At 36.5% G+C, this 26,006-nt stretch overlaps 1 long non-coding RNA gene across 1 annotated transcript in view; it reads left to right on the forward strand.

Annotated features, from left to right (window-relative positions):
• The window catches only part of LOC141394811 (uncharacterized), a 248,386-nt gene that overhangs the window by 145,755 nt on the left and 76,625 nt on the right, over positions 1-26,006 (forward strand). The window lies entirely within an intron of this gene.

Here is a 26,006-nt window from a genome sequence, read left to right on the forward strand (position 1 = left end):
TTTAAAATTGACCGCACCGCATTATTCGAATTTTTACCACATTGAATAGCATTAACCTTCTACATACATAGCTGGGTGGGTGTGTGGGTGTCTTTTTACTTACTAAATGTTGCTGAAACATATTTTTTAGCAACTTTTCCTTTATACAACTGTCAAAATCTGCAACATTAGTAATAATTATTACAAATTATCACGTAAAAAGACACAGCTATTAATTTAATTGAAATTAAAGGCAAATTAAATCGACCCATTACCGCAAATAACAATAAATATGTATGCGATGCAGTATGTGTGACCTTTGTGGTCTACTATGTATGTTCAGAAGTAGGGTAGAAGGGGTAGCACAGACCACTATTTTTACTAAATACTCTTTTAGTGACACCACTCAAATATTTTAAAATTGTATTTTTGGTTTAAATATTGTATACCCTCCACCATGATGCAATAGCAAGTTGACCCTGTAGGCCCAGCTGATGTCTTCCTTTGCTATCAAAATACATGTTAGTCCCAATTTACATTGGGCGAGTTTACTTGCGGCAATTGTCATTTTGTAGGAGAGAGAGGTGAGGCATATGGTAACCCTTTGCCTCTCAGCACCCTCTCTCACCTACAAACTTTGTTTTAAAAAATAATACAAAATATTTCAGTTCAACCAAAACTATACTTCCACAACTTCTTTATTTGAATTGTGCAACAAAATTAATTTTTCTAAATGATGGGAAAACCGAGTAGTTATGAAAGTAGAGCTAAAAAATGAGACACGTGTATCGGCATTTTTAATGTTTACGTCGGGGCAATTCTAGTTTTTTTCGAAACATTCGAGTAAAGACATCTTGCAAACATTGCATTTTAGGTATATAGTGCCTTAGGCAACTTTACTGGAAATATTTCTGTTAAAAATTTTAACCCTCATTCGGTTCATCAAAGGGGTCTTTTTGGTCCTTTTTTTGGAAAATCTTTCAAAAACTCCTTTAAAGTGTGATCGTATTAATTCCAAATATTCTACAAAATTGTTCGTAATAAGATTTTACTATAGTTCTCAGAGAACACCAAATCTGTAAATCGTATGTAATCGCCAGAAATCTCTTAAAATGAAAAACACCTTTTTAGGGTTAAAGTCCTTCTTCATCTGAGTTTATACAAAATTGTCCCACAAAACATAACTTTAGAGCGACGACGTCAATGACAAAAATATTCTTCGTCAAATTTCACTGTAGGTCACCGAATAAATGAAGTCTATATTTATATTATATATCATGAAAATATTAGTATCAATTTTGCTGAAAATATTTCCCAATTTTTTGATATTTTTTTTCTTCTATTCTCGAATTGATGCATGAAAGTAACATTAAACTTGGTTCTAGATAAGGATGTCGAACGGGACAGGTTTTCAAAAATCCCGGGATTCGGGATTTCGAAATTCCTCATCCCGGGTTTTCGGGATTTTTCGATTTTTTTTCAATTTTGGAACTGCGGGACTTGTCGCTATAAGAGTATTTTGTAAAGTTAGAAAAAATAAATTTTTATTGAAAAATGAAATAAATTGATCCAATAAAAATAGGAAAATAGTACAGTATAATCATGTTTCTGTGGTGTCCGGATTATCGAATTGTCCGGATTACCGAATAATAAGAAAAACGTATAATTTTGTATGTTTATATCATTAATAATGGACTTTTACTAGATAATAAAATGATATATAAGGCAAACAAATGAATATTATGCCAATATCACGACCAGCGTAATTTAGGTGATATTTGCTTATTAGGTTAGGTTGAAAAGAGGGGCGAATATAAGAATCGCCACATGCCCGTATGGGACATAGGCCTGTTGTGCGCTCTAATTGCGGAAGCCTAAGGGGAATAAATTTTTTATTGTTTAATTTATTAAAAGAAAATAAATTTATCAGTTAAGAAATTCTGTGCCATTGACATAATCTCTTAAGTTTTTGAACTCGCCTGCCCGTGAGTGTTCCGCCTAAAAAAATCCGACATCGATTTTTTCCCTTTGAGTTAAAATCAGTCTAATATATATATTTATTCATAGTTTTTTTAAGGATATAATCTTCGTAACCCATGTACATACATATATTGATTTCGCTTGTCCATGGTACATAAGACTCTTATGACACGCGATACAACTTCAGAATTCAAATGCACTTATATCATTATATTATACCATTTCTATGAACATCATCAAATGACTTCACTCGTCGACGATACCAAAAATAGGTATTGTTTTATATAAATCTTATAGCTTACGAATAAGACAAAAATTAATTTAAATCTATTGGTTGCATATATACATACATACATTATATACCCCCAAGAAACTTTCTCATTAATCGGAGGGCTAATGAACTAATTCCTTTAGAGGAAAGGAACACGCATCGATTTTTCATGGACCTACGCTACCCAACCCTAGGTTTTAAATACTGCTGCTTATCATAGCCAGTCATTAATTGTTGAACGATGGTAAAATCATTTGACAGATTCAGATAGTTAATTCCATGTTGACTGTATAATTGAGTCAACAGTGGATAGCCAGAAAGTTAAGATTTGGACCGAAAACTTAACTTTTCTTATTTAAACACCAATTGTTATTGCTCAGAACGAAAACATCAATGAAATGAATACGAATCTAATGCTCAAGATAGGAAAAAATATTAATAGAGGTAAGAAAAATATGTGATGTCCGGATTACTGAGTCTACAATGTAAAAAATTATAGTGTCCGGATTATCGAGACTATACTGTATTTGAATAAAAAAAAAATAAATAAAATAAAAAATAAGGCTGTATCCAACGAACTTTGAGAAATTACTCCCTTACCAAAGAAGCTAATTCGTAAGATGTTTTTTCTACACTAAGACCTTTTGTTATTAAAGTACCCATGTTAGTATCCATTTTTACTATTCGTCGTTAGATTTCAGATGTTCGTTTTAAACCTATTAAAGACGTGAAGCGAGTTCTAGGGGCATAATTCGGATAGCTTCTGTATGGTATTTCCAATGACCTCCATTAGTGGATGCCTTAGATGCGAGTTGCTTTAAAGTATTTTTTCACCGTCTTTCTTACAATTTTCATTCAAACTTAAACTATCTTTTTTTAAGAAACTGTCATTGACGTATTCATTTATAACATGTTCCAAATGTATTTAAAATTATACCCGTCGTGGCGTAATTATTCAATAATATTTTTAACAATCGATATGTTGCCTTCTAATTTAAATACTTGCTTTCGAATAAGATCAAAGCTTCGCTATGCATAACACATGGTATTTAAATTGATTTGTAACATATTTAAGAAAGTGGGAGTGTTCGGGTCTTATGGTTTGTAAACTTTACATCTGAAAATTACATGGAAGATATAACATATTTAAAAAAGTGGACGTGGCCGGCCACCATTGTCTATCGAATTAATTTTCAAACCCCGCTCCGCCGAAATTCCCCAAGATATATAGTTTATTTTCACCAGGCACCAGGGGACATATATGCAGCCTATTTTCAACAGGATTATCATGGTACATTCCCTGAAATTTGTAGGAAAATCGGCTCAGAAGTTTCAGAGATATAACATTTAAAAAAAAAAAAAATTGAGCGTGGTCGGGTCTTAAGATCCCAAAGTACGGCATTGGGGAGGTACTCTGCGGAGCAGGGTGATTCGAGGTTGGAAGTTCGGAGCAGGATGGTTTGTAGCAGAGTTGTTCGGAAGGTAGAAGTTCGGAGCGGGGTGGATCGGAGGGTGGAAATTCGGAGCGGGGTGGTTCGGGGGGTGAAGTTTTTAAAATAGGGTGAATCGGTGGGTGGAAGTTCAGAGCAGGGTGGTTCGGAGCAGAGTTGTTCGGAAGGCAGAAGTTCGGAGTGGAGTGAATCGGAGGGTGGAAGTTTGAAGCACGGTGGATCGGAGGGTGGAAGTTCGGAGCAGGGTGGCTCGATAGGTGGAAGTTCGAAGGGTGGAAGTTCGGAGCGGGGTGGTTCGGAGGGTGCAGCAGGAATTAATTCGGAAGAATTAATTCAATCGTTAATTTCAGTTTAGCTCAAATAGCGTTTTTATTAGAGGAGGTACCCCGCCCTCCGAAATTCAAATGTTATTCAAAATGTATAGCCAATTTTAACCACGGGTCCTCCCTGTACATTCTCTGAAATTTTCAGAAAAATCGGTTCAGTAGTTTTGGATATGTAACATATTTAAAAAGTGGGCGTGCTAAAATAGGGTTTATATAAAAGTAGGGCATGGGGGAGGTACCCCGCCCCTACCATTCAAAAAAATGCATAGCCTATTTTCACCACGGGTACTGCCTGTACATTCTCTGAAATTTTCTAGAAAATGGGTTCAGTAGTTTTGGATATGTAAAAAGTAGGTAGGACGTGGTACCTCCCCACGTCCCCTCCGAAATTCAAAAATAGATATCCTATTTTCACCACGGGTATTTCCTGTACATTCTCTGAAATTTTCAAGAAAATCGGTTCAGCCGTTTTTGAGTCTATACGGAACATACAAACATACAAACAAACAAACATACTAACATACACACATTGTCTTTTATATATTAGAAGATAGAATGAAATTATTTGTTTAAATTTTGAACTGTAAATTTTCCATGATTCAAAATCTATCAAAAACCTTCACTTTTTGGGGATATTGAAAAGAGGAAATGTTCCAAATCAAATTTCATTGAGAGTCTCTGAATACAAGAAATCTTTAATTGTAACATATAACATCTTCAGCAGAGCTTGTTGATAAGGAGCAAGATTGTTAATGGTTGTCCTTGACCTGTCCAAGGATTTCGATACGGTCGATAATTTAATGTTAATTTTCGACATAATGAATTCCACCCTTCCATGTGAGGTCATGCGTTGGCTTGCCAATTACCTTCGTCGAATTCCGAGTCCAAATATCGCAAGATCAAAATGGGAGTGCCATAAGGCGGTGTCTTTTGCCCATTCGGTCAACCTTAATCTTGCAAAAATCTCCAATACATCAGTAAATATTTCGATGGTGTCGTACGTTGACGACTGTTTCTTCATCAGACGTTAATATTCACGATGTAAGTGTCTAGCCACCGTCGACAATTTCTTCCGGAAGTTCAATCTTATTGTATCCCCTGCAAAGTCATCCGTGTATTTTTTACTTCCTGGATGCGAGAAGCAAACCTAGATCTTGATATATATGCATCGGTGACAATATAGTTAATAAATCCAATATAGTTAATAATCAACAAGTAAGAAAGGCGTTAAGTCCGGCCGGGCCGAACTTGTTATACCACCACGAGTTGTATTGAAGTGAAATGGAACAATTAGTTTCCTTTCGTTTTTCGGGCGGAAAGAAGAAGTGCCTAAAACCTTCAAAATACCGAAAATCAAGAGGTACGATTCTATGGGGGATACAGGAAGACGTGGACCTATACTCACAACGAAGACTAAATACTAAATTTCAGCCATTTCGACGGGTTATTGTGGCCACAACCCTCAAAGTACCAAAAATTGGGAGGTTCTGTTCTTGGGGGCTATAAGTAGGCGTGAAATTTCTGGGGGAAAGTGTTATAACATTACGATGGGTTATTGTGGCCACAACATTTAAAGGGTAAAAAATGGGGGGTTCCGTTCTATGGGGGCTATATGAAGGCGCGGACCTGTACCGACAAATTTCTGGGAGAAAGTTTTATAACCACAACGAAGACAAAATACCAAATTTGAGCCATTTTGGTGGAATATTGAGGCCAAAACTTTCAAAATGCCGAAAATCGGGAGGTTCCGTTCTATAGGGCTTTATTAAGGCGTCGACCTATACCTTCAAATTTCTGGGGAAAAGTTTTATACCCCCAACGAAGACTAAGTACCAAATGTCAGCCATTTTGGTGTGATAATAAGGCTGAAACCTTAAAAATACCGAAAATCGGGTGGTACCGTTCTATGGAAGCTATATCAAAACGTGGACCGATAAAGCCCATTTGCAATACCAAACATCCTAGTAGTAGTAGAAACTTCTATAACAAATTACAAAGCTCTATCTTTAAAATTGCGAGCTGTATCTTGATTTCAACAGACGGACGGACAAAAGGACATGGTTATAACGGCTTAGAAGTTTACCCTGATCAAGAATGTATACTTCTAAGTGTTACAAATGGAATGGTAAATTTAATTATACCCTCCATTATATGAAGGAGGGTATAAAAAAGCCTCCGGAATGCTATACATCAAAAATAGGGCATTTGGAACCAAAAATCGATCACAACGAAGATTGAAGAAATGGCCAGTGGTGGCAAAAGTCGTTCAAAATCCAGAGGTCGGTCAAGCTGCAAAACAGAAGGTAAGCATTTGTGTTGCTATCACTACAAGAACGCAGAACGTGCAAAGATATGTGTGCAACTTTGCACTTACTCATATTCAACAAATCCACAATCGGAAAACTAGACGGTACCCCGTCATGGTTGACGGTTCCCGGATTTTTACAGTTTAGAGAAATTCATGCTCCGCAAGTAATGTTGAATCCTTAACATAAATAAATATTTTTTTAATCCACTAAAAGCTCTTCACCGCAACACAATGAAACAAAATAAACGTGTTTCCGTTTATTTTGTTGCAAATCCCTGGAAAGTATTTTTATTTTTTTTTTAAGAATTTATGCAAGTGTTGCAATTTTCCTTGAACACATAACTGTGTACCATAACAACAAAATAAATATCCTTAAAAAAAACGTTAGGATAATACTTCCATATGACATACATTCATTCAAACACGTATGTACATGGCCACATAAGAGGACGACGTGTGTTTGTTTCCATGTTTCTTGTTGATGTGGCATTTTGTTTCTACTGTCATTGTTGTTATTGTGGGTTTTTGTATTCCTTTGTTGTTTGCGTATTTTGTTTTTCTCTCACTTGAATCAGTCAATATTTTGTAATTTCTGTTGATCTGCTGATTTTACCCTCGTTTTTTTTGTGGTAATTCCATTTTTATCTGTCTTCGCCTGCAACTGTTTTTGTTTTTTTTCTTGCTGTTGTTGTTTAAATCCTTTCTCTGTTAAGGATTCCCAAGTACAATCGTATTGGGAATTGTTTGCGAACAATGGACCCCTACTATGAAAATGGGAGCAAGTTTGTACTTGTTTTGGGTACGAGTGTTCAGCTTTTGTGATCGTGTTGTGCTTTTGTTACTTAATTTATTCAAGTGTTGGCTTTTTTGTTTTATTTTGTTTGGTTTTTGTTATTCCTCTTAGTTTTGTTTGTGACAGTTGGTTTGTTTGTTGCAGCAACGGAGAATCCTTATAGTGTTGAAATTTTTATTATATTTAATTAGACAACCTCTCTTGAGAGGAAATTGTCTCGTTTGCAAGACTTGTTGTCTTCTGTCACATAAAAGAAACGAAACGGAGGAGAATACTTGAAATTAACTTCTTGACAAGAGCCAACAAGAGTTCTGCCACTAATTGACACTTTTGAAGAAATACGAACGAACGGCCTCAGTACGTGTATGTCCTTTGAACTGCCTATACATATGTAGGCTTATTATGAAATAAACAATATTTGAGTGCATAACTGAAAGTTGAGGAAATAACTTCATATTTGGATAGCTGAGAAAAGTGTAAGGTAAGGAAGTTGTCAATTTGTTAATATTATATTCGAAATAACATCCTAATTCAATTCACAATTTCTTTACACGAAATAAATAACACAAAATTTTCTCCTTGGATTATAGACGGTCTGGGTAATTAATAAACCGTGGATGAGGGGAGACTTCTCTCAGGTCAATGAGTTTAGTTTATTTACGGGGCGGAGACCAAAAAAACTTCAAACAAATAAGAACGTTTATGAAGAAGACTAAATACCAAACTCCAGCAATTTAGGTAAAACAATGTGGCGAACTTTCAAAAATACCGAAATTCGGGAGGTACCGTTCTATGGTGGCCATATTAAGGCGTAGACCTGTACCGACACATTTCTGGGGGAAATGAAATACCCCCAACGAAGACTTACTATTAAATGTCAGTAATTTCGGTGGGTTATTGAGGACACAACCTACAACATGCCGATAATCGGGAGATACTGTTCCATGGGGGCTATATTAAGACGTGGGGACCTATACCGACAACTTTCAGGTTGAAAGTTTTGCACGCCCAGCTAACACTGAACAACAAATATCAGCCATTTCGGTGGGATATTGAGGACAAGACCTTCACAATACCGAAAATCGGGAGGTACCGTTCTGTGGGGGCTATATGAAGACGTGAACCTATACACGGTGCTCTTGAATCAAATTTAAATGGAAGTTGCTTACACATGCGAAGTTTTTGCAGATTTTGACACTACAATGTTCATAGATGAGAAAAATCAAAAAAAAAAAAAAAAAAATCGCCGGAGCGCTTTTTAAATAAATCGCGATTCAAGTTGACATTTTTAGGGGTTGTTTAGGTTTTCACGATTTTGCTTAGAAACCGCAGGTCCTATCAAAATGAAACTGAAGAAAATGTTGTAGCTTTGAAAATTCTCTACATGATTGGCCTTTACGGTATTTTCGAAGGATTTACCATTTTTGAGATATTGAAGGTCAAATTGGGACAATGCACTGACTGTATCGCCCCCTTATAAAACAATGTCATGAAGGGTCCGCCTTAACTAACTTTTAATGAAAACCGCTTACACAGGGGAAATTTTTGTGAATTCTGAAACAGCAATGTTCATAGATCTGAAAAGTCCAAAAACAAGAAAAAATCGCTGTAGGGATTTTTAAATAAATCGCGGTCAAAATTCAAATTTTTAGGTGTTTTTTAGGTTTTCACGATTTTGCTTGGAAACCGCAGGTCCAATCGAAATGGAGCTAAAACATTTTGTAGCTGTGAAAATTTTCTACAGGATTGACGTTTATAATTTGTTCTCAGGCCATTTTTGAGATATAGAAGCTCAGTTTAAATGTTTAGGTTTTTTTGTTAAGGTTTCGCGATTTTGCTTGAATACGACAAGTCTTATCGGCATGGGACCTGAGAAAATCTTATAGCTGTGAAAACTCTCCACAAGACTGGCTTATGTAATTTTTCCTAGGCTGTACCATTTTTCTAAATATATAAGTCTAAGTTGGGAAATTGCAGTCATGACATTGTTTTATAAGGAGACGATACAGAATTGAATTGAATTTGAATTGTCCCAATTTCAACTTCTATATTTCAAAAGTTGTAAAACCTACGAAAATATCATTAAGGCAAATCTTGTAGAGAATTTTGATAGCTACAAAATTTTTTTTATTCCCATTTTGATGGAACTTGCGATTTCCAAGCAAAATCGCAAAAACCTAAACAACCCCTAACAAGTAAAAATGTGTCAGTCGGCTTTGCCGACAGATATATACCCTCAGCCAATGTGAAGTGAAACTTTCACCTACGGCCCTTTTTGGACATTTGAAATTTCCGACAATTATGGATTCGGAATTAACTGCACTAAGACACAAATGTTGAACCTTTGTGGGGAGGTACCCTTAGGGGGCAGACCATTTTAGAAGTTTAACTAAATTTTGACAAAATATTAGGAGATCCAAAGTTTGGACCATATTGGTTGCCCCATTCAATTGATATCGTCCTAGCATTTTAGTGACATTTTTTAAATATTGGGGAGAAGTACCGTGAGTTGTGGACCGGCATTGCCCCATGAAACTAAGTTTGGATATGATATGACGAAGAGCAATTGTTGGACCAAATATTTTGAACAGTTCGAGAGTTATCGTGCTCTCCGACAGCCACATATGGTGACATAGGGATTTTTTACACCTTTCGAGCTGTTTTCCTAAGAAATATGGACTTGCACCTAAAAAAACTTTTACCGTCGTAATGGAGGTATCGAATGCAAATCGCTTCAACAAAAATTAAGTGATTCGAGAGCAGGTCTTAGAGTGAACTTATCCGAAATTGTGTGTGAGAGGTACCAGAAGGAGTAGACAAATATAGTCCATATTCGAACCTGATCTATATCTGGTAGATATATTAGGATGTGCAAAGTATGGATTACATCGGTCACTCCCTTCAAGATTTATCGCGCGCACAATTTTTCCGAACATTTTTGAACTTTTGTGGGGGAGGTACCTGAAGGAGTGGACCGATATGGCCTATCTTCAAACTTAAACTATGTTTGGACAAAATATTACTAAGGCCATATTTTGGACCGAATCGGCAGATCCGTTCGAGAGTTATCTTGCGCTCCAGCCACCTCACACGATGTCATAGGAGTTTTTTTTGCAACTTTCATGCTATATTCTCAGGAAGTATGGACTTGCCCCTGATTAAATTTGTACCGTCATATGGAGGGCAGTGAATACAAGTTGCTAAAACAAAAATCAAAGCAATTCGAGAAATGGCCCTAAACTAAACTTTTCCGAAATTTTGTGTGGGAGCTACCCGAAGGAGTGGACCTATTGAGACCATATTGGAACCTCATATTACTCTGGTTAAAGTTTACGTTGTACAAAGTATGGACCAAATCGGTCACTCACTTCAAGAGTTATCGTGCGCACAAACTTTCCGAACATTTTCGAACTTTTGTGGCGGAGGTGCCGGAAGGAGTGGACCGATGTAGCTCATCTTCGAACTTAAACTAAGTTTGGGCAAAATATTACGAAAGCCAAAATTTGAACCGAATCGGTTCATCCGTTCGAGAGTTATCGTGCGCTCCAGCCAGCAGGACAGACAGACAGACAGACGGACGGACATGGCTAGATCGACTCAAAATTGTCTGAATCGCCATTTATTTAAAAAACGCTACTGCGATTTTTGTTGGTTTTTTGATTTTTCTCATCTATGAACATTGTAGTTTCAGAAACCGCAAAACTTCCCAGGTGTAAGCACCTTCCATTTAAATTTGATTCAAGAGCACCGTGTATACCGACAATTTTCAGGTTGAAAGTTTTGTACCTCCAACGATGATTAAAGATTAAATACCAAATTTCATCCATTTCGGTGTTATAATGACGCTAACATCTTTAAAATATATAAAATCGGGAGGTATCGTTCTATGGGTGGACCGATGCCGATAAATTTCTGGGAAAAAAATTGTAACCCCGAAAAACACAAAATGCCAAATTTCAACCATGGAAAAAACCTTCGAAATACCGAAAATCGTGATGTACCGATCTATGGGGGGTATATCAAAACGTGGACTGATACCGACAAATTTCTGGGAGAAAGTTTTGTAGCCCAAAGGGGGACTAAATACTAAATTTCAGCCATTTTGCTAGGATAATATAGTTAAAATCTTCAAAATACCGAAAATCGGGAGATACCATCCTATGAGGGCTATATCAAAACGTAGGCCTATATAAACATTTTTTGGTGGAAATGTTTTTTATCCTCTGGAGACACAAAATACCAAATTACAACCGATTCTGTGGTGAAATGGGGACAAATATGTTAAAAAAATGCCTTAAAATGACGACGCTAAAACATGGACCTACATAGGCCGTTTTCAATACCAAAAGCCCTACGTACATACAATAGATTTTACCAAAATTCCATCCACCTACTTCGATCCGTTCGGACGCTAAAGTGATTTCCACAGACGGACGGACACGGCTATATCGATATAGAATTGCACGCTGATCAAGAATATATGTATATAGTTTGTAGGGCCTAAAGTTATTATTTCGAATGACAAACTTAATATACCCTTCATAGTGTAGTGGAGGGTATAATAAGGACAAACACGAACATGAATTTGCTGAGGTAACGCCCTCCTTAGGTTATAATAGCTCTATTTGAAAGAGAAGTAATGAAGCCGTACCATCGACAAATAAAAGTTTAGACGACAAAAGCTTTCATTTTCTGTTCCTAACAGATGTCGCACAACGTGATGTTGTGTCTAGTCATTTAACTCACAGCTAACTTACATACTTACTTACTTAGCATGCGAATTAAAGAACATTAGTTCCATAGACCGAGCTAAGAAAAGATCTCCAATTCTCTCTCTTTAGTGCTTCGCTTTTTAGAATACCACGCCTTGTCATCTCTTCATCTACTTGTTTGCGCCATGTATTCTTTGGCCTGCCAATTCTGCGTGCACCGCCATGTGGCTCGAATTTATACGCCTTTTTAGCGGGTTTATCATCGCTCATTCTTATTATATGGCCTAGCCAACGCAATCGCTGCATCTCGATACGTTTAACTATATTGATGTCGTTGTATAGCAGATACAGCTCGTGGTTCTTATGACGCCGATATTCACCGTCAACGCAGATCGGTCAGTAGATCTTTCGAAGAAGTTTTCTCTCAAACACGCCAAGCACTGCCTTATCTGCTTGCGCAAGTACCCAGGCTTCGGAACCATACATCAGCACGGGTAGTATCAGTGTTTTGTAAAGCGTTATTTTTGTTTGACGATTTGTGGCTTTGTTTTTAAAGTGCTTACTTAAGCCAAAGTAGCATCTGTTGGTCAATACAATTCTTCTTTTTATTTCACAGCTGATGTCGTTTGTTGTGTTTACGGAGGTGCCGAGGTAGACGAAGTCTTTTACTACCTCAAAATTATAGGAACCAACTTTAACATTTGGTCCGATCTCAGTGGACGCATTGCGCGTCGACACCATCAACTTGGTCTTCCCGCCGTTTACCGCCAGACCCACTTTAGCAGATTCTTCTTTGACCCTCATAAAGGTATCGGTTACTTCTTTTACTGATCGTCCCATGATGTCTATATTATCAGCATAAGCAAGTAACATGTGGATATTGGTGTAGATTGTGCCACTTCTTTTGACGTTTGCCTCTCGTATAACCTTTTCCAGGCTGTCTCCTTGTCTGAAACCTCTTTTGGTACAAAACTCTTCGGAGATGTTCTTTCCTATTTTAACTGAGGACCTCGTGTCAGTTACAGTCATTTTACAAAGCCGGATGAGCTTTGTGGGGATACCAAATTCAGACATGGCTTGGAATACCTTTGAACGCAGCGGGCTGTCGAAGGCTGCTTTATAATCGACAAAAAGGTGGTATGTTTCGATCTGCATCTCTTGGGTCTTCTCCAGGATTTACCGCAGGGTAAATATCTGGTCAATGGTGGACTTGCCAGGTCTAAAGCCGCATTGGTATGATCCAATTATGTCGTTGACCATGGGCTTTAGTCGTTCGCAAAATATCTCTGACACTATCTTGTAGGCCAAAGGGAGAAAACTTATGCCCCTATAGTTGGATCATAAAGTCTTATCTCCTTTCTTATGGACGGGACACAGGATGCTCAGGTTCCAATCGTCGGTTACGCGTTCTTCCTGCCAGATGGAGGTAACTAGCTGATGCATACACCTTATCAGCGTGTCGCCTCCGGTTTTAAACAGCTCGGCTGGTAGGCCATCAGTTCCTGCTGCCTTATTATTCTTCAGCCGGTTTATTGCTGTCTTTATCTCATCTTGGCCGGGTGGTATGCATTTAATACCATCTTCTGGGATTGGATCTGTGGTATCTTCGTCGACTTCGCTACTATTGGATACCAACAGTTTGGAAAAATGCTCTTTCCATATCCTTACCACATTATCTGTATCGGTTACCAGATTATCTTGCTGGTCTCTACAGGAGGATGTGCCAGTTTCAAAGCCATCAGTTTGATGTTTCACTCTTTGGTAGAATTTTCGGACTTCATTCTGTCTCCTGTACATCTCGATTTGTTCACACTCCAGCTTTTCCATATCTCTCTTTTTCCTGCGGGAAAGACGTTTCTCCTCTCTCCTTTTCTCCCGATACCTCTCTCGTGCGCTACGCGTTGCTACTGATTATAAAGCAGCCCTATATGCCACATTTTTCTCTTCGGTAGCAGCACGATACTCCTGGTCATACCATGGATTCCTTGGTGCAGTTCTCTGGTATCCAAGTACTGATTTTGCGGCTGTTTGCATGGAGTGGGCAATGTTTTGCCATTGTCCTGATATGTTATCGGGACGAGGAGTGCTTTGATTAAGCAGTTGGGCCAGTTGAGTGGTATATGCTGGGCTATCTGTTGTGATTGCAGCTTACCGATGTCCAACTTCAGTGTTGTGTCTGTTCACACTTTGTTTGCTACGTTTAATCTGGTACCTTTGCTGCAACAAGGTAGTGGTCCGAGTCTATGTTTGCACCTCGGAACGATCGTACATCCAACACGCTTGATGCATGTCTTCCATCTATCACAACGTGATCAATTTGATTTCTTGTTCTTTGATCTGGCGACAGCCATGTGCCCTTATGAATATCGAGATGCTTAAATCTGGTACTGCTAACTACCATGTTTTTTGCAGCTGCAAAGTCTATCAGCCTCATACCATTGTCACATGTTTCACTGTGGAGACTGAATTTTCCGACTGTTGGGCCAAAGATATTCTCCTTTCCAATTTTGGCATTAAAATCGCCTAGAATAATTTTAATATGATGGTCAGGACAACGGTCAAATGTTTCTTCTAAGCGCTCATAAAATATATCTTTGGTCTGATCGTCCTTGTCTTCAGTGGGAGCATGAGCGCAAATAAAACTGATGTTGAAGAATTTTGCTTTTAATCGAATTGCAGCGAGTCTTTCATTCACTGGGGTGAAGCTGGAGACCAGATGTTTTAACCTCCGAACAACTACAAATCCGCAACCAAACTCATGCTTTGTGTCATGGCAGCTATAATACAGTGCGTCACCTTTAGGTGTTGTTGTGAAGCCTTTCCGTTCCATCGTATTTCCTGTATGGCAGTAATGTCGGCTTTGTACTTTTCAAGTACATCTGCCATTGCGTAAACTGCACCTTCTCTATAAAGAGTGCGACCATTCCAGGTGCAGATTCGCAGATCATGATCCTTAAAACGTTTCGTGTTTTCATAGTAGGCTTTTTTTCTAGGGGAGGGTTACTAACCCGACGCCCAAACCCAAGTTTTTAACGTTCTTATGGGTGAACGCGCGGCACATGTTAGCTCACTATCTTTAACGGGTGTTAAAGGCAGTTCCCCAGGTGACAACACTGGGAGGTCAGTGTCCACTTGAGATGAAATAAATCCTGGGCTTTGCCATGTTAAAGCCGGTCAGGACCGTTCCCCTACGTCACCCAACTCACAGCTAACTGGGGCTAATGAAACCACTCGACTTCGAAAACAATTTATTCGCTTTTCTACAATTTGGCGTCTATATTTGTATTTTTTTCGACTTCATCGTGTATTGTACAGGTTAAATTAACCAAAACATCCTTTTCGGTGAATAATAACTTCATAAATGTTTATATTTTTATAAATGTTAGTTTGAGTGAATAGAGTAGCTTTCACTCAACCCGTAAACAACTGTCTGCGACTTCTATTGCTTCAATTTTTTTTTCGAACATAATAGCTGAGAAACATTTCGTCTGCTCCGTCGGAAAAGGTCGTAAGTCCCTCTCAATAAATTTTTCAGGAGGAAGAAAAAACATTCTAGCGCTTTCTGTATTAAAGATTTTATTATGGTGGTAAAGGCAGTATTCTTCGTTTATTTATTCCGCTTCAATACCTGTACTTTGTTTGATAAAGTTCCGTCGCGTTTGGGAGATAATTGGATGTCTTTGGACTTACGACCTTTTCCTTGTACAGTTTTGTATTTTTGTTGGGACTTACGACCTTTTCCTACAATTTACGGACGTTTTTAAAATAAAATATTTATACTTTACAAAACAATGTGGAAAGGGTATTATAAGTTTGTTTTGTCTAATATTCGTGTAACATCGCGAAGTATTCGTCGTAGACCCCCTCCCCTTGCCATTTGTTCATATCTTGACGAGATAAAGCGATCTAGCTATGTGTGTCCGGCAATCCATTAACAATTGTAATAAAACTCCAGGCCTCAATTTTGGACCGATCGTCACGAAATTTTGTGGAGAGGTCGGGTTCCGACAAGAAGTGACCCCATTAGATGTTGGTTATGATCGAAAGATGTGAAATGGACCAAACCCACAAATCGCAGTAATATTTCGATCGGAGCGAAATTTTAAGAATGATTTGAGTTTAAGACAAATAATTAGCTTGCAATTTAACATGGTGATGAGATAATTATTAGCGGGTTTAATGAACCAAAACTTTTGTGTGAAATCTTATATATTAAAGACATTGTGTGTATGTTCCGCATAGACTCAAAAACGGCTGAACCTATTTTTTTTTTGAAAATTTCAGAGAATACACAAGGAACAACCGAGGTGAAAATAGGCTTGATGCTCGGAGGGGGCGGGGTCAGGCACTATTTTTTTAAAAATCGCTTTTTTGCAAACGTTATGAAGTATCGGTCAGAAAATTAATTTGCGAGGCAACGGTTGTTGAATCTCCGACCCTAAGAACTTATTCCATGTAATTTTCAGATTATGCACAGGGATGTCCCTTGGTGGAAGTAGGCTATATAATTTGGTGAATTTCGAAGGAGCGGGTTACACCCTTGCCCTATTTTTTAAATGCGCTATATATAAAACTTACAACGACTCCGTTTCCCCAATCCTGGGTACATATTTTAGCAATAAGACCCGACCAGAGTAATATTCTAAGTCGGTATAACCATGACCGTCTGTCCGTCTTTTGAAATTAAGATACAACTCGCAATTTTTAAGATAGATCTTCGTGATTTGGTATAGAAGTTTCTATTACTTCTAGGATGTTTGGTATTGACGCCTTCATATAGCCTCCATAGAACGGTACCTCCCTATTTCCGGTGTTTTGAAGGTGTGGCCTCAATATTCCTGCGAAATGGCTGAAATTTGGTATTTATTCTTCGTTTCGGGTATAAAATTTTCTCCATAAATTTGTCTATATAGGTCCACGCCTTCATAAAGCCCCATAGAACGGTGCCTCCCAAATTTCGGTATTTTGAAGGTTAGCCACATGTTTTACCGAAATTGCTGAAATTTGGCATTTAGTCTACTTCATAAACGAAAGGAAACTAATTGAAGTAAAATTCAATACAAGTCATGGTGGAGGGTATAACAAGTTCGGCCTGGCCGAATTTAACGACGTTCTTACTTGTTATTGATATTCACTTGAATATCCCAACTAATTTGCGATGCAAAAAAATTTAATTGACATAAGAAAAGGTAAAATAAACTGTTTCAAGGACCAGCAACGTGGACCGGTTCGGCTAATATTTAATATAAAACATGACACGTTGTACTTACGACCTTGTATTTTTGCCTTAAGACCTTCTCCTCCAATTAAATTTCATGATTAATTCCGTTAATGTACGTGGTTTCTTAGCTACACTGTAGTTCCAAAATTTTCTTTTTTGACTTCCCAAGTATTTCTGCCCCAACTCACTGCATCTTTTGTTTTTGTCTGCAAACCATGTAGAATCTTCAGCATCTTCCTGCGTTTAGGAAGTTTATCATCAGAGCTTTCAGAATCACCGTGAAAACCATAGGGAAGTAGACCCATGACACCATAGTCTAATTCCATTCCAAATTTATACTGCTCTTTGTTAGCAAAAATCATGATGCCTTCTTAGTTTAATATCATTTCAATCAATTATTATTTTAGAATCATTTAATAATATAAACATGGCACTTACCCGTCCGTTAGAAGGTATTACTTTATTGAATTAAGAATACAAACTAATCTCGTTATGTGAATAAATGTCCCTAGAGAAACCACAAATTACCAGTTGATAAAGTTAAGTAAGATATACGACAGTAAAAATTTTGATTTTTTTTTAACAAATTTTTCAATATATGAGGTATTTAAACACATACAGCATCCCAATTTGTATCAAAGAAAAGGCCAGAAGTCCATCTTTCATAATCAGTTCTCTTATAGGGGAAAATAGATTTCAAATGTAAATTTTCGTTGCAATATAGAAATTATCACATTTTTGTACAAAAGTTTGGTCCACAGGCTCCGCCAAATATCATCCGATTATCTTCCAAAGGTGTAGGCTAGTTCTTTACATTGTTCCCCAACCATGGATGACGTTAAACTTTATATCTGTATAGGAATTCTGTAACTTTTATCGATAGAAAAGTAGTTAAAATTTCTTTTGTTTTTGTAACAACTACAAAACAAACAAATGAAATTATTGTAAAATAAACAATGAGTAAAGTTGTTAAAAAGTTCCTGAATAGGGGGGCTGAACTACATTAGATGTAGTATTCTTTTCAAGTATAAATTTTCCTGTGGACTTACGACCTTTTCGTACTCAAATTTGTACGTTTTGTGGACTTACGACCTTTTCCGACAAGGGCAAAACATATAGAAAAACGCGACATACTACCATTTTCTTTATATCATACGACGTGTTTTGACTTGTACTATCATCCTGTAACAAAAACGCGATTTCCAAAAAAAGTGGACTTACGACATTTTCCGACGGAGCAGACGATTTGTAGTCTATACATTCATTAGTCTATGATCGTACCATTTAGCAATTCATTCATTAATTTCAATTCCAAACAACAAAGAAAGCCTTAAAACCTACAATGCATTTTTAAATAGTCACTCTCCGATAAAGACAAATGTTTTTGTTTTTCAATAATTTATGCAAATATTAAAACGCAAATAATTTCAAGCTATTTTACGGTAACAACAATTGAATAATTGCATAATAAATGTGGGTACAACAACAACGACAACGACAACAATATTGCACAATAATAGATTTCTCAATGTGAAACACATGCGGTGCGGCGTAAATTCTAACTAAATAGACAAAGAGATGTAAAATATAGTTCAACTGTTGTAGTTGTCAATTGAATGATGACGAATTTATGGACGGACATTTTATTATCTCTTAGTTTGAATGGGAATATCGAATTACATGTGATTTTGCAATTTGCAACCCCTACATCAGAAAATGCAGCCAATTGTTTTCAGAACAATATTTATCTTGTTTTTGGGACTCAATTATGAAATACAAAGCTTTTATAGAGGAAAATATTTTATAAGGAAATAAAAAAAATATTTCACATTTCCAGCTAAATATTACAAAGTTTATTGGTTTATGGGACATTTTTCTGAAATTATTGAAAAAATACTACCAGACTATAGGACATTTTAGTTTAATTGAAAACCCACTTTATTAATAATATTTCAAGAACGTCGTTAGGTTTGGCTGGGCTTTTTATACCCTGCACCACGAACAGAATTGAAGTAAATAGGAACAATTAGTTTCCTTTCATTTAAGAACATCCACCACTTTAAGTCGTAAAATCTATATAAATAACAAGTAAGAACGGCGTTAAGTTCGGCAGAGCCGAACTTCTTATACCCTCCACCACGAATTGTAATGAAGTGAAATGGAACAATTAGTTTCCTTTTGTTTATGAAGAGGACTAAATAGCAATTTCGGTAAAACAATGTGGCTAACCTTCAAAATACTGAAATTCGGGAGGTACCGTTCTATGGGGGCTATATGAAAACGTCGATCTATACAGACAAATTTCTGACGGAAAGTTTTTAGACTCAAAGAAGGCTAAATAACAAATTTCTGATATTGCGGTAAGATAATGTGACTAAAACCTTAAAAATACCGAAAATCAAGAGGTACGCTGCTAAGGCGGATATAGGAAGACGTAGAGCTATACTGATAATTAACCTCTGGAATATTTTATAACCCCATGGAAGACCTTCAGAATTACGAAAATTTCAGTCATTTCGGTGGGATATAGACGTCACAACCTTCAGAATTACGAAAATCGGAAGGTACCGTTTTATGGGGACTATATCGAAACGTGGACCTATACCGACGAATTTTAGTAGGAAAGGTTTTTACCTCCTACGTAGACTAAATACCAAATTTCAGCCATTTGTGGCCACAACCTTCAAAATACCGAAAATCGGAATGTACAGTTCTCTAAGGGCAATATGAAGGCGTGGACCTATACCTAAAATGTCAGATGTAAAGTTTTGTACCCCCAGCGAAGACTTAATACCAAATTTCAGCCACTTCGGTGGAATATTGAGGCCACAACCTTTAGAATATCAAAAATTGCGATTTACCGTTCTATATGAAGGCGTAGACCTGTACCGACAAATTAAGTGGAAAAAGTTGAATACCAACAACGGAGATTAAATGTCAAATTTCAGCCATTTCGATGGATTATTGTGGCCACAGCCTTCTAAATACCGAAAATCGGAAGGTACCGTTCTATGGGGGCTATATGAATGCGTGGACCTATACCGACAAAATTCGGGGAGAAAAGTTGTATACCCCCAACGATGACTAAATACCAAATTTCAGCCATTTCGGAGGAATATTGTGGCCACAGCCTTCTAAATACCGAAAATCGAGAGGTACCGTTCTATGGGGGCTATATGAAGGCGTGGACATATACCGACAAATCTCATATGAAAAGTTTTATACCCCAAATGAAGACGAAATATAAAATTTCAACAAGTTCGGTGGAATATTGATGCCACAAACTTCAAACTACAGTAAATCCGGAGGTACCGTCCTATGGGGGCTATATGAAGGCGTCGACTTATAACGACAAATTGCATATTGCAAGTTTTATACCCCCACCGAAGACTAAATACTAAATTTCATTCATTTCGATTTGACACCAAAACCTTCAAAATATCGAAAATACGGGAGAGTCTGTTATATGGTCTGTTATAAGGTTACATGAATACGTGGACCTGCCGACTAATTTATTTTTTAAATGGCAAATTTTAGCCATTTCGGTTGGATATTGAGGCCACAACCTTCAAAATATCAAAAATTGGGATGTACCGTTCAATGGGGCTATATCAAAAGTGGCACTTATAAAGAAAGATTGCTGGGAGAAAGTTCGTAGCCACAAAATGGACCACCACAAAGAAGATCGACCAAATTTCAGCTATTCCGCTGAAATAATGTGGCTAAAATATTCAAATACCGAAAAGCGGGAGGTACCCTTCTCTTGTGGCAACAAGTAGACCTATACTGAACAAGTTTTGAAGTTTTGTAGCCAAACAAAGAAATTGAAGAGTAAAAGCATTGATAAAAATTGATTTTGAATATTAAATCGCGAAAATTGCATCCAAGCCCACTGTGCAATTTTTTTCTATTTTTTATTAGATATCAGATAAAAAAATACAAAAAAAGATTTGTTCTGTTTGAAGTTATGAGTATTTCTTTGCACATAGTTTTTACCGAATTCGACTTTTTCAAGGCGCGATATCTCTGGAACCGTTAATCAAAGTAATCTGAAGATATACTGAAATGTTTTGCTGAGGATCAGCATCAACACTAGGGTTATGACTTTTTTAAAACCTGAGTTTTTTTATTCCTGTATAATATTTTGATGAGTTTTTACTTAAGTTTACATAAAATCTTAATTATAAAGTGATTCGATAAAAAACTTCCGCACAAAAAGCTTTTAAAGCTTTTATTTTCCAGAACTTTTGACAATTTTTTGAAGTCATTGTAAGCAGATATTTAACTGAAAACAAGGTATAGAGGCACATGACATAACCAAAATGACAACCGTTTGTTTCTCACTAATTTTATCATCGTATTATTACATATATCATTTTATATTATACTAGCTGAACCCGGTGCGCTTCGCTACCCCGCAGCACATTTACTTGTAGGCAAAATTCCGTCACACATTCCAAATTTCATTGAATTCGGACATATACACTCCGGTTCATCTGAATAGAACCAACCAATATTTGTCTACAAATACCGTTATATCAGACGAAAGGAGAGGAATTGTAAATTATAATATTGTGGACATGTAGAGTATATTGTAGTTGATATTTTCAATACCTAACATGTTTCACATATGCGTCATAACGGTACTTTTTACTCGCTTTATGAAAAAATGTCAAAATATTAGCATTTTTTAATGGTTCACTAGGATAGAACCACCCTAAGAATTTACACAAATCCTTTGTTAGATGTGGTAAACTTTAACAAAAAACTATTTATAATTATAAATAAATGCCGTGAGTGTTAATTGCTATCAAACATTGTGCAAAAATTTGCATTAGGGTCTTGAAATTTGATGAAAAGCGATGCTTAGAGCTCCAAAAAATATTTTTATGAGGAAATCGGTAGAAACAATTTATAAAGACAAAATTTTATACTGAATTATATTCAAAATTTTCTATACTATAATAAAATTACAAAAAAAGTCACATTTGACAGGTTTATGAGTCCGAAACAGAGGAAATATGGTAAAGATAACTCAAATTTCTACCTTTCCAATCCAAAATTTGATATTTTATCTCAGGAAACTGAATGCAAATCGATGGGTTCCACCCAGTTGCGTTGGCTGTGGACATCTACAGGTCAAAAAAAAATAAAGAAAATTCCACCGCCGAACGCTCCATGTCAACATCAAGGGCTTTGATTTAGAAGATATCGCATGACATGGAAAGCACAGAAACATAGTCGCACTTTTTTGTATAATAACGGATCAGAAATATTTTTTCGGTACTTATACTATGAGGAAAAGATGTGTGAACATCATAAGCATCAAAATTAAACCCTTTCCTTTTGAAAAAATTAACGCCTGCCTTCCCCTATCGCTAAGCTGTTTCTTCACATCAAATGTCTTAGAACCCATTGAAATTCCAAGGACTTGATGGTGACATGAAGCGTTCGGCGGTGGAATTTTCTTTACGTTTTGGACCTGTAGATGTCCACAGCCAACGAAACTGGGTGGAACCCATCGATTTGCATTCACTTTCCTGGGATAAAATATCAAATTTTGGATTGGAAAGGTAGAAATTTGAGTTATCTTTACCATATTTCCTCTGTTTCGGACTCTTAAACCTATAAAATGTGACTTTTTTGTAATTTCATTGTAGTATAGAAAATTTTAAACATAATTCAGTATAAAATTTTGTCTTTATAATTTGTTTCTACCGATTTCTTCATAAACATATTTTTTGGAGCTCTAAGCATCGATTTTCATCAAATTTCAAGACCCTAATGCAAATTTTTGCACAATATTTGATAGCAATTCACACTCACGGCATTTATTTATAATTATAAATAGTTTTTTGTTAAAGTTTACCACATCTAACAAAGGATTTGTGTAAATTCTTAGGGTGGTTCTATCCTAGTGAACCATTAAAAAATGCTAATATTTTGACATTTTTTCATAAAGCGAGTAAAAAGTACCGTTACGACGCATATGTGAAAAATGTTAGGTATTGAAAATATCGGCTACTATATACTCTACATGCCCACAAAATTATAATTTGCAATTCCTTACCTTTCGTCAGATATAACGGCATTTGTAGACAAATAGTGGCTGGTTCTATTCAGATGAACCGGAGTGTATAGCGTGTTTTGACATCAAATACTTGAAATCGGACGAAAATATATATGGGAGCTATATCCAAATCTGAACCTATTTCGATATGTTTTGGCACATTTATTTGTAGTACAAATTCCGTCACACATTTCAAATTTGGAGACTGTATCTGTAACCCTTCTATAGGTATTTGCATACAAAGTTTACATTTTTTGGAGGTACCTCCGATTCTGATGCTATATCTCCGGATCAGAGCGGAATTTCAAAACTTTTTATAGCCTATGTTACTTTCAGGCCATGTAGTAATATACCCTGAAAATTTCAGCAAGGTCGGTTAAGCGGTTTTTGAGTCCATAAATCAAACAAACATACAAACATTTTTCTACTTTATATATATATATAGATAACTTCATTTCACATATCATAAAAATGAAAAGTGGTTTGTGCGGCACCTTTTTCAATATTTAAATGGAATAAAAGTTATTTTAGTCATTAATAGACAAAAGGTAATTCATTCGCACAACAGGATAAAATTTTTGAATTTTTTTCCGTTGTTTGTGCGGATCCTTTCTTTATAATAAAATTGGTTGAATGTTATTTTAGGCATTAATAGGCAAAAGTTGGTTCATTCTCACTACAGGAAATAATTTTTGAGAAAATATGTAAAAAATCATAACCCTAATCAACACACCAAAAAATAAAGGAAATCAAAAAATACTATTTGCGAAAGTGTCTAATTTCACTCAGAAATCTCTATATCTCCATTACAAACGGAATGGCAAATTTAATTATACCCTTCATATTGTGGTGGAGAGTATAAAAAGAGGAATTCGATAGCAAGTTTATCTAATTGGGTGTCGCATCGTCTTAGGAAAACGGGGCATACGATCTCTTTTCTACCAACCAATAACTTAATTTTAATACTTCCCAGCCTACACCAGGTTTGTTAGGTGTAAGTTAACACATTTTTTGGCAGTTCATTACTGACAACTTGCAAGTTTTTACAGGAGGAATTTCTTCTTGCAAAATCTTATAAGTAAACGGACACCCGTACCATATGTCAAAATATCTGTGTATTAGGAGTTATTAAAAATAAATAAAATTCCTAGTAAATTAAGTTTCACAATGATATTGCTAAAAATATAAAATTTTTATTTCAATTGCTAACACACGAAAGTTATAAAAGCATTTTTAATAGCCAAACTACGCAATATTTCTCTCCCACAAACTATCCCCTTTAAATAAACGCTTGTATTCCCCACCCAACCATAGACACCAAATCAACAACAAAAACAACAAACACCAGCTAACCCAGAACACAATTACACCACAACTATGCATCATCACTAGACTGCGGAATCCTATGCAAATGCATATATGGTTAGGATGGTCGTAGAGAAAATCTGATTAGACAGAAACTAGTTTTATTACAAAATAAAACGAATAAGGCCCAGAAATTTTTGCATATTTTGCATATTCTGCATATCGTGCATATTTTGACATATTTGTACATATCTGCATAAAAAGAGCATATGCAAAACCATATGCAAAAATATATTCAGGGATTTGTGGTCTAAATATCCTACCAAAATGGCTGAAATTTGGTATTAAGTCTTCGTTAGGGGTATGCAACTTTAAAACTGAAATCTGTCCGCATAGGTCCACTTCTTCATATACCCCCCATAGAACGGTGCCTCCCGTTTTTCGGCATTTTGAAGGTTGTGGCCTTAATATTACACCGAAATGGCTGAAATTTAGTACTTAGTCTTCATTTGCAGTATTAAACTTTCTCCCAGAATTTTTTCGGTATAGGTCCACGTCTTCATATAGCCCCCATAGAACGGTACCTCAGGATTTCTGGTATTTTGAAGGATGTGCCCTCAATATCCACCCGAAATGGCTGAAATTCGGTATTAAGTCTTCGTTGGGGGTATTAAACTTTCTCCCAGAATTTTTTCGGTATAGGTCCACGTCTTCATATAGCCCCCATAGAACGGTACCTCCCGATTTCTGGTATTTTGAAGGATGTGCCCTCAATATCCCTCCAAAATGGCTGAAATTCGGTATTAAGTCTTCGTTCAGGGTATAAAACTTTCCACCTAAAATTTGTCGGCTTAGGTTCAGGCCTTCATATAGCCCCCATAGAACGATACCTCCCGATATTCGGCATTTTGAAGGTTGTGGCTGTGGTTATACATTTCTCTATTTTATTGACTTGTTTGAAGAGAATTTTAAACAGAAAAATTGTACACATAGACATTTTTGTACCTATTATTGAAATATTTGTTGCATAAGAAAATATGTAGAATGCATAAATTTTGCATATGCAAAAATTTATGCATTTTGCATAATTTTGCATATGTCATATGTTTCGATTGCAATATAATCAGAAGCCAAAAATATGCCCAGTCCCAAAATTTGACATGAATCGGACCAAAAATAGGGGTTGCATAAAATTCCGCTGTCTAATCATCACCAATCCAAGGACAAAAGCATTCCAATGCACATTCCCCAAGCATTTTAGTAGCAAGTCACTCAAAAACTGTTCTCTTTTTTCTTGCATTTCCTATACATCACCTACCTCACCACCCAACAATTTCCCCTGAATGCAAATTGAATTTTTGCACAAGTGTTAGTGAGCATTTCCGGCAGTTTTTTTTTTGTTGCTCTCTTCAATTGGGTTTCAATTTGAGTCGGCTCTTGCTCCCCCTTATTTAAATCTGCACAATTGAGTGTAATTGTGAAAATTGAGTACTGAGAGTTAATCATGTTGTTTGACAATGATTTCCTAAATGTGGCTGTATGTGTGTGTGTGTTTTCGTATACAGAGAGTGCTTCTGTGGGGTTTACATT

Source organism: Musca autumnalis, unplaced genomic scaffold, assembly GCF_047663935.1.
Source record: "Musca autumnalis isolate F117 unplaced genomic scaffold, ASM4766393v1 scaffold_2, whole genome shotgun sequence".
Taxonomy (NCBI): Eukaryota; Metazoa; Arthropoda; class Insecta; order Diptera; family Muscidae; genus Musca; species Musca autumnalis.